Below are 19,155 nucleotides of genomic sequence, written 5' to 3'. Positions count from 1 at the left end.
GGCCCCAAGAGGACTTCTACAAACTCAGTTTCCTGTCTTTATGGAGATTTATCAATATGAGCCCACTTTCGCTCTAGGCAGAGAACAGGAAAAAACTCTATATGCTGAAAGGGCTCTGGGGTTATAAAGTCAAGCACACATGAGTTAGGAAATGCTACCCCCAAAGTGGCCAGCATAACCTCATTTTGACTTTCTTTTGCTTGGCTATTCAGAAACAGCAGTGCTGAGGGCCACAGAAAAGCCCATGAGGACATGAAGGATCCTGGACTCACTCTAAGGTTTGACCAAGGCACAATAAGCGAAGTCTAAAGAGACCTGGCTCAGGGGGCCTGGGACATCTCATCCAGCCTGCTGGAGGCTGCTGCCAAACCTTTTCCCCAGAGCAGATGAGGCTGCTCAGGAGTGAGCATTGCTCAATTAAGCACAAAGGCTTCTCCTGGCTCCTGCCCTGGCTCAGCCCGGGCTGTGCCCCTGGAGGCTGGGCAGTGCAGATGGACACAGGCTGCAGCTGCTGGGGCCACTGCCCTCCCCAGCACCAGGGACACCGGGGCAGCCTGGCACTCCAGGATGGCAGGGACTCAGCTGTGACAGCTCAGCTCCTGCCAGAGCACGGATGTCACAAGAGACTGCACTTGGCAGAAGCTGCTGCCAGGGAAAGGTGGCCAAGGAGTAACCAAGCATGGAAGTGGCTACACTGGGGATGTGAAGTGTGACACAAGACACAGCTGAGTCTTGATCCAGCATCAAAACAACTCAGTGTGAATTATCCTGAAGTTTGTGATCAGATTCCTCATAATTCATGCTTTAACTCTGTTTTCTACTCCCTTTTCTCCATTCTCAGCTTCCTGCCTCATTCCATTCCAGTTCCTCTATCCAGCCTGTCTGATTCTCTGATCTGTGGTTTCCAGGTACAACTGTTCTCTCTCACCACCTTTCAGTTTTACTATCTTCCACATAACCAAGTCTCTTTCTATTATTTTCTCCCACTGACACCTCATTTCACATTACATAAAGCAGGGAAACCATGTCCTCTGCTCCTGGTGCCTTGAGCTAAAAAAAGGTCTGTGTAGTCTGCTTGAACACTAGAATGTACCAATATTCTGTTCCCCATCAGAGTCATAATTCAACAAAATTAAACAATTTTTTTCTCTAATGAAGACAGGAGATGGTACTTCTTGGTCATCAGAGGAACACTTTAGTTAAGTTTCTACTGCTTACTTAAATATACAGATCCGAGCCAGTCTCAATCTATACATCCAAGGAGGAGAAAACATATTTTCTACTAAATTCATTCCCTGAAATAGCTGAATCATTCTGGTTGACATAGAAAAAATACAGCCTTGGGCAGACACCTGACAATGCAATTTTCATACCGAGTGACAAGTTTAAAAAAGGTAAGAAATGCTGATAGCAAGTTCTTGTGATGGGATGCGTGGGAAAGAGACACATATGAGCTTTGCTAACAATATTAACAGATTATACCAAAAATTATTTATTGCAGAGCAGAATATTTTCCAAATATCAGCAACTTACAAAGACTACCTAAGTATCCATCAGCCCTAAGACTACAAAGTCAACATAACCTGAGTCCTAGGTCTGTACCAGTGATTCTCTCCATTAAGGCAGCAATAAAACCACAATGTATTTCTATTTCCCAAGCAACTCACCTTATGATATTCTCCTTATAACTATCAACTCCTCATTTCAAAATGAGGGCAAGTATGGAGCAGGTATGGCAACAAATGGAAAAGCAAAGAAATATATGCTGACTTTGATATTGTTCTCCCTCTGGTTCCCACTAATATTTTGGAGGAAAATATCTTTGAAAACTAAGCCGAGAGAAAGAGTGAGAGAGGCACACAGAGAGGAAAGCTCATATACTAAAGGAGCCAGAAGGCACCAGATAAAAGCTGATAAAAAGTAGGTCAGCTAATGATTCACAGCATTCAGTGCTCACAGAACCCTGCTAACAACAGCAGGGAAGATACAAATGCAGAAGATAATGTCAAGTTCTTCAATACAGAGGAAATGGATATAATGGAAATAATTGGTTCTGCCCACATCTGTATATGGAAACTGCAGATGTTGAGAACAGGGCTCCACTGATGCTAATCTTTATTTAGGGTCCACTGGAAACTCAAAAGCGTACATTTGAACACCCATCTTTTCTGGATACTGGACTGGTGATATGGGGATCATGAATAACCATAAGAAATGTTCACCCAGTAGTAGAAACAACTTCTTTAAAAGTTGGATAGTCAATGCAGAAAACAAAGTACAAGGAGGAAGATAACTCATTAGGTAAAGCTCCATTTTGTGTTTATACTTCTGACAAAGTCTTCCACAGGGGGAAAAAAATGCTCGTTTATGAATGAAGCTTCTTGCAGCCTCATTCAGCAGTGAAGCACAGTGAAATCAGTGGATTTAATGGATCATAATTTTTATTAAGAAACCTGAGTTACCTAACAGCAATATACAGCAATTTCAGTGTGGGATTCCAGTGTTAGAAAGTGAAAATCTCAACAGCATAAACAAAGGTGGTCTGAAAGAACAGAATTCCTCAGATTTTCCAGCCAGCACGACTGACACAGAAGCTCAGGAACGTTCTTCCCCTTTACTCTTTGTGACTGCATAATAAGCCTGTGACAACTGCAGAAATTGCTTAGAAGCAAAAGGGGAGTGATTTATTTATGTTTTAATGTCTTTTGCCAGCCTGAAGCAGGAGAGCCAGCTCCCTGTGCCCTGCTGGCTCTCCCCGGACCATGGGCAGACCACGGGCTGGGATCTTCTGCAGCAGCATGGATGGCACCGCTTCTTTTGTGCAGAAAATGAAGCCTGTGACATTTCTTACTATAACAGCCCTTCTGTGCCAAATCAGTCACTTTATTTTTTTGACAAGAGAGTATATTTATATGAATTACAACCATCTCTCAAGGAGTAAAGAGATTTCATCAGAAAACCCGCTAACATTTATTTGAAATTCCAGGATACAAAGCCCTAATCAACTCTGGGTCAGAGGTTTTGTCTTTTATGAAGTGACATCACTTGACATTAGCTGAAAACTTGGCCCATTATCTCCGAGGTCAACGTTCCTAAAATAATTGTCATATTTCAAAAAATGTGAATTTATGGCCAGTTTTTTTTTACAGATTCTATAAACAAAAATAAAAGCCCTAAAATAAGCTCAGACCTGGCTGGTTTATATAATAAAATACAGGCATGAAACCTCTAAAACCTTAAAAAAAATCTGATCTAGAAAGTTGTTATTTTAACAAAATATATATTAAAAATTTAGTGTTAATCCTGTTGAAATTGTATTCAGAAGATAAAAGATGTATTTTAAAACCTACATTTTCATTTTTCCTTTTTAATTATTTACACCTAACCAAGCAACTTACTTCTTTAAAAGAATAAAAGTACTAAAAATATTATTTTCATTCAAAAATATTTTAATTGATCCCCCTCAATAGTTTAAATTTATTTTAAATAAATTTTAAAAATATTTTTTAAAATATTTTTTAATTGTTCATTTCAATTCAGGACCAAGAATATCATAACATTTATTACAAAAATAAAATTTTATTTTGTACCAAGATCTATTTAACTTAAGGTTATTGGGACATTCCTTTTGAATACTTATTCCCTGAGGATTCACTGGGCCAGACTGATTATTATTGATTAATTAATCTCCACTGATTTCACTGTGCAATTTTCAAAGGAGGATTTGATTTTTATTTCTTTAAAATGTCTGCATATGCTATTAATATTTCTCACCACTTAGATTAAGTCAATTTGCTTAAAAATGGCTACCCCAAAAGAGGAGGCCAAAACCCTTAAACCTGTGGCAAAACATACTTTTTATTCCTATGTAAAGATACCTTAATTCAGGATTCTGTATCCAAAGCCAATCACAATCTAACCTTTGCTTAGTGTGTGATTAAAATGGAGTATATTGATGCCATTTCTTTTCAGTACAACTTTTTTTTATTTGTATAATACAAATTCCATCTGGAAGAACGGGTTTTATTTTCTTCTCTCAATCAGAGATACTCTTTTCTCAAAATCCTTTTCAAACAGCTGAGTGTGAGATCCCTGTGACATGAGAAATAATGCTTTCCTACATATCAGCACAACATTAAGGCATCACATTTCACTCAGAGATCTGTAAGACACCTCTATCCATGGGCCCCTCAGTCTCAGCAAGTGAGGCTGCACATCCCTCCTGGGAGCCCCTCCTGGGCGTTGCTGGCAGCTGGAGAGGGGTGGCAGGCACTGCTCCCCTTTGGCCACTGGTGCCAAAGCCAGCCGGGAGCTGACAGCCCCTGCAGCACTCAGGGGATGCTGAGATGTTTAACTCCAATCCAGCCCTGCTTTCATCAAGGTGGAAGTGTTGACAGACACGTTACACGGGACAGGTATCGGTGCCTGGCCAGATGTCATTGTCGTGGCCAGGGAACATTCCAAAAGCTAGGAGCTTTTAGCAATTACCCTGCTGGAAAAGCGTCAGCAATTGCTATGGCCATTACATATCGAGTTTGTCATCCTGTGACAGTTCATTAGCTGGGCTAATTGTGCTGTGTCAGCTAAGGCAAGTGGCCAAGCCACCTTTCCTCCCTCACCTCAGAGAGAGCAGCCTCTTCTCTGAGGGATGGATGCTGCAGATGGGGAGAAAGGAAATGCTCAGCAAAGCACCACGGCTTGTCCCCTCCTTCCCTCCCAGTTCACAGGGCTAAATCGTTGTTTTGTGCACACTTCCAAGAGCGTATTCCCTTACAGTGAACGGGGCTGTACCTTTTAAAGTTTCAAAGGTGATAGTGCTGCTTTCTGCATGCTCAAGAAACATTAGCAACTTTGTAATGATCTTTCTTAACATGAAGATAAGAAATAAAAACCACATTCCTGCTAGTCTAAGTACACAATAAGAAATCTGAATTTAAATTTGTTTAACAAGTGAACAGACAAGATAGATGCTACATAAGCATGCACAGCTCCCCACTATTATTCAGGTGCTTCATCTAGACTACAGTGAATTACTTCGAATTGGATATTTCTGTTACATTAAATCCCTGATCTGAACTATTAATTGTGCTAATTTAAGAGCCGTTTATAGATATAAAGAAATCTCATGAAAAATTTCCCTGTGTTTGATGGTTTGATTTCTCAGGAATACAACTTCAGAAAATCTGACTGATAGTTATATACATCTGCTGGTTTTACTGTGTTTGCTGCTGTAGCACTATCAAACAGAAATATAATGCTATGAAGTCCCTTTGATTCACACCTACTTTACAGTTCCTTTACAAAAATATGGATTCTTTCATGCCTTTTTAGGGCAGATGATATTTCAGTTTCAATCCAGTGTAAACATTTGACAAACTGTTGATTACCTAGACTTAAATTCAGATAACCATGTCACATCATCTTAATTTGTACTTCATAGGTGGAAAGGAAAACAACAAAAGTATGTATTTTCACATGTGTGGTTTTTTACGGATACTGTGTGTTTATCACAAGCCTTTGGTTTACAAAAGAGGACAGAAGCAGAACTGAAAAGAATGACAGACACTCTAAGTCACACATGTTCAACACCGTCTTTCCATGCCTCTGCTTCTACAACCTGAAAATCATTCAGTGCAAGAAACAACAGAGTAGCAAGGAAGATAAGACTCCTGAGCAGGACTGAGTCTCAGTATCAAAGTAAAAACATAGGCTGAATGCACAAATGAATGCCAGTCTGCAGCTGTTTGGTAAGCAAAGAAAAATGAACATCCAATAGCACTACTCTAGAAAAAGTACTGATATTTATGATCCTGCTGGTTTCATCTTTAAAATGAAACAGTAGTTATTGTGTCAGTCAGCAAAAAGATGAAAAATCCCTGCAGAAAGAGATATAGAAATAAGAAATAATAAGACAGCATTAAAATACTTGAAAATGTATTCCTTTGCAGTTTAAAGCATGGTGCATCCACAAGAAGGCAAATGCTAAATACTGTTTGTGCTTTAAAAATCAAATTTGCAGTTTTCACTAAACTTGCAGCATATAGCAGGAAAAAAAGCTCTAGTCTTCTTTGGATGTACCTTGGAGCTACTGCAGAATGATTAATAGATAATATTAGCACAGTTATTGGCCTAGATCTACAAAACACTATGCAATTCCTAATATGTGAGAAGTGTAACCAATTTATGCTACATTCAAATACACTCAGAGAATCAGGGAGTTCTCAGCATCTTATTGGAAAAATCATGCAAGTGTTACAGAAACGAGTCCAGAAAACTGGACAGTAAAACAGGTGATTCTGGTTGAACTATATCAAAAATTGTCTGCAAAATATGATCCAGAACCCGCTTGTGTAGGTGACCTGTAGCTATAGAAGACTTTAAAAATGTCTATTATTAATTTAATTCAGCATACTAATAAATGAACTTAGAGATTTCAGGTATAAAATATAAACACTCGGAATTAGCAGTTGTATGGATGGGCAGAGTCCAATAACATGAAGTTTAAAGAGTCCAAGTGGCAATTCCTGCACTTTGGCCACAACAACCCCCCGCAGAACTACAGTCTGGGGACAGAGTGGCTGGACAATACCCAGGTAGAAAGAGACCTGGGGATACCGGACAACCAACTGAAGGTGAGCCAGCACTGTGCCTGGGTGGCCAAAAAGGCCAATGCCCCTGGCCTGTATCACGAGAAGTGTGGCCAGCAGGAGCAGGCAGGTCATTCTTCCCCTGTACTCGGCACTACTGAGGCCACGCCTTGAATGCTGTGTCCAGTTCTGTCCCCTCAGTTTAGGGAGGATGTTGAGATGCTTGAGCATCCAGAGGAAGCAACGGGGCTGGTGAGGGGCTTGGAACACAAACCCTGTGAGAAATGGCTGAGGGAGCTGGGGTTGTTTAGCCTGGAGAAAAGGAGACTCAGAGGTGACCTTATCACTCTCTACAACTCCCTGAAGGGTGGTTATAGTCAGGTGGGGGTTGGTTTCTTTCTCCAGGCAGCAACTGACAGAATGAGAGGACAGAATGAGTCTTAAGCTGCACCAAGGGAAATATAGGTTGGATATTGGGAAAGAGTTTTTTACAGAAAGGTTGATAAAGTATTGGAATGGTTTGCTTGGGGAGGTGGTGGAGTCACCATCCCTAGATGTTTTTAAAAAAAAGACTGGATGTGGCACTCAGTGCCATGGTTTAGTTGAGGTGTTGGGCTGGGTTGGACTCAATGTTGTTGGAGGTCTCTTCCAACCTTGTTTGATTGTGTGATTCTGTAATATGCACTCTGCACTTTTGTAGAAGATAGGGTTATTTGCTTTGTTTTTAACAGTGCCAACAGAAAGCATGGCACTATTACATTAACAATCAGTAAGGATGCAGGTTTCCTTTCTCTTAATTCAAAGTCAGTGCTCTAAGATTACATTTTCTATACACTTTTAATCTTTAAACTTTTCAACAAAAATGCAAGCTAGCTGAAAATACAATATCCTTATTAGAAGGAGTAGGTCTACACCACATTTCCTTCATCCAAAGTGTCAAAACCATAATCTCTCTTCCCCCATCCCAAACCACTGACAGGCAGAAATTGGAAGCAAAGAATCACTCTATACACATTTATGGTATTCCCAGTTTTACTGTCCTTGCTCATGGAGCTGTAGGAAGGACAAGATGGACCTCGGTGCTGGACTAATAGAGCAGTTCTTATAAAGGCTTTCTTAAGGGTCACATTTATTTGGATTTATAGCATCAGATTAAAGTCACTCTCCTGTCTGCCTTTCTTAGCCACACACTCAAAAAGGTGTGGGGGCAGAGGGAGGTGATTAAGTCAAATGAACAAATATCCAATATTCAGGCACATCCAGCAAAACTATCTCAAGAACTGTGGCCATTTACCGCATGTTCATTAATTGGAATGTCCATCCAGAATGCAGAGGAGAGTTTTCAGCAGGAAATTTGCTTGTGACTTGAATCAGCCGGAAGCTGTGAATGCTTTTGTCCTGACACTGAGGCCAAGCCCTGCTGGGAGAGTGGTGACTGAGCTGGGCTTGCTGCCACATTAAGAGAAGTCACAAGAAGTCTCAGAATTTCAGAGGTTTATGCATCTACCTCCAAAAATACTATGCAGATAGCAAATACAACCTGTGATTCCCCTGATTCACAAACCTACTTGAGAGTTAGATCATTAAATAATTATTTGCCATGAGATTAAACAAATGGGATTTGCAGAGCCAAGTACTGATCTATGCATTTCCCCATGCATCAAACCATTAAACCATCATCACATATGTTGACTTTCAGGTATAAATGGAAATAAAATATCCCAACAAATGCATACATGAATTGTCTTACAGAACTTGATTAGTCTCCACCCTAATTGCAGAACAAAAGGAATTAAGTAAGCCCTGGACCTTCTCCCAATCATTACAGAGGGGGAAAAAAAACTCCCCCGTTCTTTTCTCTTGCTACATGGAACTTTGAATATTGCATATTCTGGATAGCTATAAGGTAGTATGACCGGGAGTAACTGGTACCTTAGGCTTTCAGGGCTTCAGCAGTGGACAACAGATATATTATATTCTCATGTGTTCATCACAGAGGACTTGGTCTAGATGAACTTTAAAGGTCCCTTTGAACCAAAACCAGTCTTTAATTCCATGATTCCTTTTATTAGCCAAGCTTTTCCAGGCAGCATTATGGACTAAAGTAGTCTGTGCAGTCCTTGGAAAAAGCAGGTTTCTCATTTTGCCCAGGTCTAATATTTGTATCTCAACAGGGATGTACTTGGCATTGAAGTCTGAAGCATTAAGCCATTTTTATTCTTGTTCTTTCCATTTTTTATTTTTAATTGTGAGACCAGCCATAATTCACAAACTGTTTTTATAAGAACAGCTTTCCACGGTGGCACTGATTTTGACCAGCTCTGTTGGTGCTGCTGCGTCAAAGAACCACACACCTCCATTGAGTTCTGGACTCCTGAGTGCTGGGGAAAGCGCAATGCTTGAGATCAGGCAGGTATTGCTTCCAGCTGAACACTTTGGTATGAGGCTACCCCTGAAATCAGCACAGTGCTCACCTAAAATTGCCTGGGTTCATCTTCCTGGTCCCTCATGCAGTCCATCCTTTTCATTCTTTACAGTATGAGCTCCTTAAATTATTTGGAGACATATAACTTCAGCTTCCATTCATATTTTCACAATCAGTCACTTTTCATTCTGGTAACCTTGCCAAAAGCAGATTTTGTCAGGTGAAGTAATTTCCATCACATTAGAGAGATTATCTTAGCTGATGTGAGCTGTACACAAGAGGCTCAAACAAGCACTGGTAGGCTTGTCTGACAAATGTAGGCTTAAATTCTTTCCTTCAGCTGGGTACAGAAGCAAGAGACTGCCAACTACTCACAGAACATGCAATGAGGCAATCAATTAAATCAAACATAGCTTGGGGCAGAATAAAGACACTGAAAGGTCAATTTTTTTTTTTTTTTTGTTATCTTATGTATAAATCAAATTCTCAGTTAAATTTCTGAGACGGAAGTTTTTTCTTTAGGGGCTTATAAAAGGTGTTGTATAACTGACTTGCTTTCAGTAGCAATGATGTCACAGCAGACACAGCCTTTCTCATTTGAAAATACAAACATTCTCTTGGACAACACCTATGAAGTCAATGTGAATAAACAGTAAGAAAGCAAGGCTAAAAACCTCACTGCTGCCTCCACTATTCTCTTCCAGCCTCTTCCTAGTCTTCAAAGTATCAAAGAATTGAAGGATACAATATCTGACTTTAGTGTCACTCCATCTTTCAGCTAAAATAATATGAATCAAGACATTTATTTTGAAAGCACCATTCCTAGACTGCGCCAGTATGTTCTCTCTATTGATCTTATTTGAAAACATGAAGTATTCTGACATCAGTAATAAAAAAACACTGTGTGGGCAATAATATATGAAACAACTAAAAGGCACCTCCCATTCAGTCTTGATTTTACAGGAATTTCAACCTAATATCCAGTTGCAATTAAATCTTGCTCATTTTACAACTCTGGCTGTCAAAACATGCTAAATTTACCATTTCATAAGGTTCTGAAAGTAATCCAGGTGAGACTCAGTAGTCAAATTGGTTTTGCATGTGATTTTATGTTCATGCAATCTCAAAACTCGTTAGAACTCAGCATCCTTGAAATACATTGTGCTGAAATGAAAGTTAGGGGGAATTCAGAATCGCCTTAGGGTTCTGCACAGCTCTCTCCTTTGCATATATATTTTTATAGACCCAAGAAAGCTGCAATTTTCAATGTTGTACAGAAAATTCCTTTAGCCAATATTACAAAAAGAAAATGAAAGAGTGGATAATTTTTTGCTTTTGTTTGCTCGTGTTCATTTGTGATTCTTTCAGCTTGGACAAGTGATATATGAGGAAGCCAGTCAAATATCTCCTATTTCCTAGATAGTGCTATAGCAGGCTTATGTGTTTAAGAACTGAATTTAACAAAACACACATGACAATTTTCTGTGGGTAGCTGACTCCTATAAGCTTCTTCTATCACTTCCAATATTACCATGTGGTGACCAGGTGGAAAAATTGGCTGGCCCCACAGGGAGACAGCCAAAGGCTGAATCTTGGCATGTGTCTGTCTTGCTTTTTGGGAAATGGCCATTAGTGGCATTGTCCAGCTGGCACAGGAGACTCCATCAGCTGGACACTCACCTGGGATCAGTATTTTGCTCTGGACTGGAGTCTGATGTTTTTTCCATTCCTATCATTGCAATCAGACCTCCTTACTCAAGCACTGTATGAAGCTGATGCCTGGAAATTAAGCTGTTCACCCTAAATATTTCCATATCCAAGGCATCCTTTTGCACTGTTCTAGAGAGTCATCTTCTTGCCATCAGCCACAATCCCAAGGCAAAAGCTGTCTGACTAGGTACATGGAATGATAAAGGGAAAAGGCTACTTCTACTTTCTTAACTTTCTCATCCTGAGGTAGTAGTGGCAAGTAGGGCACTTTGCTTTGGGAGATTTGGTAACTAAATGTCTCTAAACAAAAAAAATTGAAAACTGTATTTGGAAAACCTTGTTGTGGCCCACTGTTAAACTATTCATAAAAGTCCTTCTTTGGCACAAAAAAAAAAAAAAAAAGATATTATTTATTTAAATTTTGTAGTCTTTTTTAAAAAAATCCCTTTCATATCCTAACATAGGTACTACATTGTTACAACTTTGCTTCGCTAAATCCATCAGCACCCTAAGGGGGCAGCTATGACACAATCAAGTCAACAAAACAATATTCTGTGGACATATATTTTTGTGGTTTCATGGCACCTCAGTTTTTATCTTCTATCTCATTTTCAGTTTTCCTTTCAATTTTCTGATTTCAAAGCCGCTGATGCAACTGCTTAATTCTTTCCTATGCATCTATTCCATAGAGATTGGCGGGGCATATAAGCAATTAGCTGTGCTACTTATGAGTGGTTATTTCTTATTTGGAAGAGGTTTATTTTACCCACAATTTATTCCAAACCATTTGTCATACACTTGCACTCAGGATTATGAAACTGCAGTATGATAATGCATTCTTGTTCTATAGACCAACAATGTTTCCCAGCATTTGCTCCTAAATCATGCTTATGACCATCACTAAAAGGGAAACGGTATTTTAAATGAGAAAATCTACTATTCTTTAATTGCTACAACTAAGATAGTTATATTAAATGTGTCTAAATGAAGAACAAAACTGGGAGGTAAATATGCTGTGGTATTTACAGCAGTTTTACTCCAGGAATGGGTTAAAGCTCTGATTCATATCTTATATACATTTTGGAATCCAGATCTCTGGCCAGATTTGCAGTTCTGTAAAACAGATCCAAACATAAACAGGATTAATATGCCTCAAATGGAAGGAGAAGCCATTTTAAGCTCTGAATCTCTTTATTTTTCTTCCCTTACTAGAATGCCACCTTCTCAATCTCAATCTCTGACTATTGCACAGCTGTTTCCTCTGGCAGTGGTTGTAGCTGTTGGGAATTAAGGCTCTGATCCTTCAAAGAATTACATGCATTTAAATGGCAGGATAAGGTGGTCTACAAAGTTAAACCTTTGCAGGGGTTTTCAGACTTGGGATGTAAACCCTGATAGTAAGTGCTCAACCTGTCCAGCAGTGTTGGCTTTAGTGATTTATTCTCTTGGCAGAGAGCATCCTGCCAGGTTCCACCAACCTTCCACCTTCTGCCTTTCACTCCACAGCCACAATCACCACTGCAGCTCCAAGGGCAGAGGGCTGCTTTTACATCAGAATCCTGTTAGGGCTGATATGGAAAGGAGGAGGCTGAGTGAGGAAATCAGCCTTCACTTTCCATAAGTCAAGGAAGAGAGGTCAAGAATAGTCAGATTTCTGTTCATCACAGAAATTCACATTACAAATCTGCAGCACTACAGAAAACCAGAAGAGAACTGGTTTGTATAATGCCCATGGGTAGGGGAGAGATTTTCATTTCTCAGTATCCTGTCCCCTTCCATAATATAGCACACAGCTGAGATGGAACAACTGATCATTTCAGAGAAAACTGAACTTTTTCTTTTGTGTTTCTGCTAAAAAATGGTTAGGAAGTGGCATCCCTGCTCACGTACTGATAACTCAGGAACCCCTTTGAGTCCTACAAGCAGGGCCTTAATCAGGTCAGAGACTTGTGTTGCTTGGAAAATCTGGGGATTGCCACCAAAGCTGGAACACAGTCAGGGAATTACATTGATCATGTCCCACAGAGAGGCATCTCTCCTGGGGGTTGCTCAGAACACCCTTCCCACAAGGCTGACCCACCCATGAGCCCTATACAATCATGCTGGTTTTTTATGTTCAGTGTTGCTTTTTGATAGTGGAACATAATGGTCTCCAGGAACACGTATTCTTACACAAAGGACATTTGCTGTGCAGAATGAATTAGCCCAAATGCTGGGCATTGACTATTGCATCAAAACAACACATCAGAACATGACCTCGTGAGGACAGCAGTTGGTTCTGAAAGAAAGGTTCCTGGAGATATTTTTTTACTAAAAACTTACTGCAGTTTTTCTTTTTCTCTCCCCCATCAATGTACCCAACCAAGTCTTATGATTACAATACATTCTCCCATTTTACTCTAAATAATTTTTTCTAGCTTAACCTTAGCTGGAACTATTCCTCCTTTCCCCAGCTTTTATTCCTAATTTAATTTTCACACTTGGGTGATCTCCCTGTGCATTTCTATATTACCAAGAATTTCTCAACTATTCTCACATGAACTGGCTTTATTACATTTTTGCATCTTTTAATATTTTTTTTAAAGCAGATACAGCTGCAGCATAGGAAAGGGACTATAAAGTCTGTAAACTGCAATTTAAATTTAGAATGAAAGGTTTTCAGTTCTTTTCTGATGCATACTGTGGGGTTTTGCCTTATAGCAAGCCCATCAATTAACTTTTTCATTTAGATGCTGCTCCCTGCTCCTGGGTGCTTCCCACACGAACAGCTCAGAGATGATCCCCCCAGCAATGCCCACCAGGCTGTGCAACAATTCCTGACTCATGACTGGGGTTCACCAACTGCACTTTTCTTCCCACACTTGTTCTTCCTGTGCTTTTATTGAGAAATTATTTTTTAGTTATTCATCCTGAACTTGAGCAGGCAAGTAGGACATGCTTTAATGTCTATATGCCACGGTGGGAAAGGATGCAGAAGTGCAGTCTGTGCATCTGGGACTCCCCTTGGACCCCAAGTCCTCTCCTGCCCCTCACCCATGCCTCGAGATAACAAATGCTGCTGACATATGTTCCCCTGTCCTAGTTAAAAAGGGCATATATTGCATTTCTAAGGATCTATCTCTTTCTTGTTATTTTCCTCAACAAAACTGCAAAGAGTCAGGCTGGATCTTATTTAAATCTTATCTTTCACAACAGCCTGAGTGATTACTTAATTGTTTGCACCTGTTATTTAAGAGTTCCTGTCTCATTCTGTTAATTAGGTATATTTAAAGCTCAATGGAGTTAATGCCTTCTTTTTTCCAAGAGATTTAAAGCATTTGTCCAATAAACAGTTCACATAATTCTGCTCCCCGTTTCCAAATACGGTGAAAAATGTTTGATTTTACCTTCTTCTAAGACTTACGTGTTCTTAACATTTTGTGGTGGGCATGAAAACCCCTAATTTTACTCAGGTGTTGTTGGAATCATTATTTTTCTCTGTTTATACAACTTTTTTAAAAGGTTAATAATTATATGTATTGTGCTGCCCTTCAGATTTATATCAGACCCTGAGTTCCTAACAGATTAAATAACAGTTGTTGACCTTTAGTTTGATGCACCAATTTGAAGACCTGAGAAATTCTGGTACAACTTATTTTTGTTTGAGATGAGAGAGTCTCTCCTGCAGCATGCAAACTCTGTTTTGAGCTTACATCTTCACTGTTTTCTACCTTTCTACTGGTACCTCATGGTAAACAATAGAATATCTTTCTATTTTTATTATAGTTTATTTCAGGGCTAAGACTGCCAAGAAAGAGCCAAGGGTAAAACATATTTAAATTCTGATCTTTTAGAAGAGGGACTTAAACACAACTGGCTTGAGGGGAAATGTAACTACAGTGAGGCTGGTCTCTGAATCTCTCCATAAAATGAAGTTTACAAAATGCAGTTTCTCAGCCTTTTTATGGCAGAAGACCAGAACAGAGGAGAGCAAAAATTTGACTGTAAAAGAAACCATATCAGAAGAAGGAAAGGAAAAACCTCAGCTCTTATTAAAAGATGCTACAGGAAAAAAAAAAAAAAAGTACTTTGTATTGTCCGAGTTTTTCTAGCTACAGCCTTTGCTTTTGTTTTGAAACCTTTACAAAGCCAATATGCCTATGATTTCCCATGTTGCATCCTTAATGAAAAGCAGTACATAGAACAGATTGCTCAAACAATTGGAGCTTTAGCAAAAGCTTTATGATTCCTGATTTCATCACTGCTCAGTAAAATAGTTAAGTACATACATAAGCCCCACAGCACCTTTTAATTGGGCTCTAATTCAACTCCTTGATTAAGTGCTATTCTGAAAGAAGGATTCTATGGGAAGAACTAAGGTTCTGGAAACAACAATGGTCTAAAAATTAGTATTCTGCCCACTAAGCACATTGAACAATCCTTTGTTCTGGCAGTGAGCAGCATTTTTATATCACATCTTAAATCCTTTTAATAATAAGTCCAAATAGAGATACTGTCATGACAGATTACCTCTGCCCTCCTAATCCTCAGAGAACATTCTCTGAACCCTGAATATATGCAAATAATTCACAGAAGTGTCAACAGACAGTAGAAGACACATGACATTTTTATGGCATACTACAAACAGCATCTTATGGCAACATGTAAGTGCAGAAATATTCAAAACCTTTGGAGTGAATGACATCTCTTCAATTTGTAGGTTTTTCTCTGCCCTTTAATCCCAAGCCTGTGGCTACGTGAGAGGAATTTGGGATGGGATTATTAAGAAAAGAATGGTGTAGTGCAATGGTTGAGGAGACCTCAGATGCTGTGGCATTTAATCTCTTTCTGGAAAATATTTAACAAAAGCAGCAGATTGCTTCCCTGTGAATGGAAAACAAAGATTTATTTCTTCCATGGAATTGGTAAGTAAAACCTTTGAAAGCTAAATAGCTTTGAAAAACTTTTTATGAAATGGGCCTGCAAGCTCTGAAAGCTCTGTACATCCATAGACACTGCACAGACTTTGAGATGCCATCATAATAATTCCTTTCATATTTAATAAACTATCTAGTCATGGATGATTAAAAGCATTTTAAAGGTTTCCAGAATCCACTTTAAAGAACATAAAATTACACATTTTTGAAGTTGCTGCTCTTCTACCTTCTATTAATGTGTGCCATTTCCTTGCTGTGTCTTAAAAGATGCAATAAAAAGAAACCTGTAAACCCTTTAAGAGTTGTTCTTCACAACATAAAATGCAGAAACTGAGATACGTGACTAGTGTCCAAAACTCATGACTTTCCTCTTGTTCAGGACAAGTGGCAACACTAACCAGTAATAAAAAGAAAGAAAATATAAAGACTGAAGCAAATGGAAATATTACACATTTTAGATGGCAAATGATACACCTCTCAAATTTTAAAGAACTCTTAGAACAGTTTCCATGGGAACAGAAATTTGGCATAGTTATGAAAGCTGTTGGGAGGCAGCTTCTACCAGGCCAGATGGATAATACGAAGCAAGGGAATCTAAGAAGGGAAGTAGGCTGTACAGTCCTTAAACCTTGATAATGGGTCCAAATGGGCCTGATCACAGGGCACACCTCCAACAAAATGTCATCACCACTGCTAATGGTGACAATACTGTCAAAAGCAATTGGAGTCACTCCTGATTAGGTGGAATAGGATAAGCTGCATGCACCTTTCAGCACTGCTGTTTTGGGTATAAGAAAAAAAAAAAAAGGAGGGAGTGGCTTTGGCCAGCAAATATGGCATTAATGCTAAGTTGTTTAAGGGGGAGAAAATATTTGAAATGTTTGGCTCCAAAGCACATGCACTAGTAATTCCAAAGGAGTTTCTGGATGGCTCCAGCCTGAAAACCTGAATTTCCCATTAAGATTTTTTTAGGGTAGTACACAACTAGGGAAAGGTTCCAGGAGAACTTCCATGAAGTACTACTGTGATCCCCCAGTACAAATAAAAAACCTACTCCCTAAAACCTATTGCACTGGATAGCTGAAACCAAAACATCTTTTTTCATTTATCAGCTTATTAATTTCATTTCTCCACCCTGAATACCTCTCAAATTCTACTGTCTTTGAGCATCTTATGATGGATTACACTCACATGAAGACCTTGCCTGGAATCACTTCCAGCCCACACCAGAGAGCTCATCATTAGTGCCTCAACCTACTGCATGTTAAAACTGAAGTCCTTTTTCTAGCAGCAATGGAAATACAATTTAAATTCTAGCAACAACAGAAAACCCTATGAATATGCTAAAGGAAGATTTCTTCCTGATTACAATAGTAATCAGTTCTGGAAGTTATGTGAAGATTTATTACATGCTTAGTTTGTAGATAGTAATTATAAGACCCAGAGACTTGGGGTTCCCAAGTCTGATGGGAAAAGCCATCTGTCCTGATTCTTTGAAGCTAAGACACACTCACTTTTATGGATGGGAAGTCAGACTAAACAAAGCTCAATATTTGTTTCAGGTCTGTTCCACATTTACATAACAGATGTAAAGTGAGGCAATGATGTTCAATCAGATAATAATAAAAAGTTATTGGAAACATTTGAAAAAAATCTGTAGATTCATTATGCTATATTTAAAACTGAAAGGTTGCTGTGATAGTGGTAATAGTGAAAATATTGCAAGTTCAAGTAGTGTAAAAAAAAATTGTGCTAAGTCAAGTATCTCTTTTGGAAGAACCAACACAAAAATCCTGCACAACACCAAACATTTTAGAACAAAGGTTCTAACACAGCACATATCTATATAACATTATGTGGCTCCTGAATAAGCATTATATCACATCCAGAAGAAAAAGAATTACAAGAATAAGGACTGCATTGCATCAAATATTAACTTTGACTCAAACAGAACCTGAAAATGTCCTTAAAGCCCTTGTGCTTCCTTCATCCTGGTAGCATCTAAGGGATGACCCTCACTACCTGCAAGAGGCTTCTGCCCACATATCTGACTACCAGGATTATAAAGATTCCCTTTTTGAGTTCTAGAAGTCTTGTATCCATCATCAACATTTCATAATGAAAATTCAGTTCAAGCCTTAGTCATAATGAGGGTACTATCTCTCCATAACATTGTCATTTATTTTGACTGACATTTCATTTAGGATTCAAACTAACTGCTGCTTGTCATGTCAGATAATTGTATTTTTCTTCAGCCACCTGAGCACAATTATCTCAGGGAAAAAAAAATCCAAAACAATATAAAAGTCCAAAAGCCATCAACATTCCATGTGTGCCAGAAAAACAGCACAGGGCATGCAAACACAGGTTACGTTAAATCACAAATGCCTTTATTTATTATGCATAAAGCAGTCTGGACTCTTGTCAGATTAAATACAATAAGACCTTGGTGAGTAAAATCTACTTGGGGCATGTCAGAAATCAGGCAGGCAACTTTATATGCAACTTTTTTGTTTATGATCCAGTATGAAAAAATTAAGAAAAAAGAAAAAAGAGGTGTGAATCAATATGGCCCTTCGTAATATATCTGATAGTCTAATCCAAATTACTTCCAGATGAGGAATAATTTAACTTTTGAGGACTGGACTATTGGCTAATGACATTTCTACCACTCTTAAAAAATGGGCAGCTATTCTTAGCCTTAAATCAAAAGGTCTCTTCAGCCAACTAGAAAAACTTTTCTTTATATATCATGGCAACTTTGGCTGGTTGCCTCACTTTATTAATTTGATAAATAACTACCGAAAATTTTGGCAGTTTTTCCAAAGCAAGGAAATAATACAGGGCAGACACATGAAGAAGGACCATTGTCTGTAATCAGGTGGTGCAATACTTCATATTTTAGGACACTTCCTGCTTAAATAAAATCAAGATCCATAGTCTGCATCTGGAAACTGTGAATTTTTCAATGAAACTTCAATCAAAGAGGGAGCTAAATCCTCTCTCCAAAACGTAACAGCCTACCTTGGGCTGCATATGGGCAGTGCTCAGGATCCTGACTTCAAAATCCTCTCTTCAGAATAATCATCTTCCTAAAACTGCTCTTTGTTTGCTTGGGTTTTTTTAAGTAGAAGGATCAGTTCTTTTATTCTCAAGCAGAGATAGAATCAGTAGCAATGCCTGTGATTATCTTCCACCATGCATCTTTCTGGACAGAACACAGAGCCAGGAGGTAGGAACTGAGGCCTCTTTCCTCCTCAGCTTGAAGGAATCGATATCTTCCTCTCTTCAGTGCCCAAAGAATACCCTAATCATCCCATTTGTACATGGATGCAGCAAGACAGCTCTGTTTGAGCAGTACATGGCTACCATCTGCAGAAAAGAAATGCTGTCCCATGTGTGGTTTGTTCCTCCAGCCATGAACCCATGTCTGGGTTCACTTCCAGAGCTCCCATGGGGCTCTGAAAAACTGTAAAAAGCAGGGGAGGAAAAGAAATAAACCATGAGATTCTCCACT

Source organism: Sturnus vulgaris, chromosome 14, assembly GCF_052056855.1.
Source record: "Sturnus vulgaris isolate bStuVul1 chromosome 14, bStuVul1.hap1, whole genome shotgun sequence".
NCBI classification, from domain to species: Eukaryota; Metazoa; Chordata; class Aves; order Passeriformes; family Sturnidae; genus Sturnus; species Sturnus vulgaris.
This window is presented reverse-complemented; position numbering follows the sequence as displayed.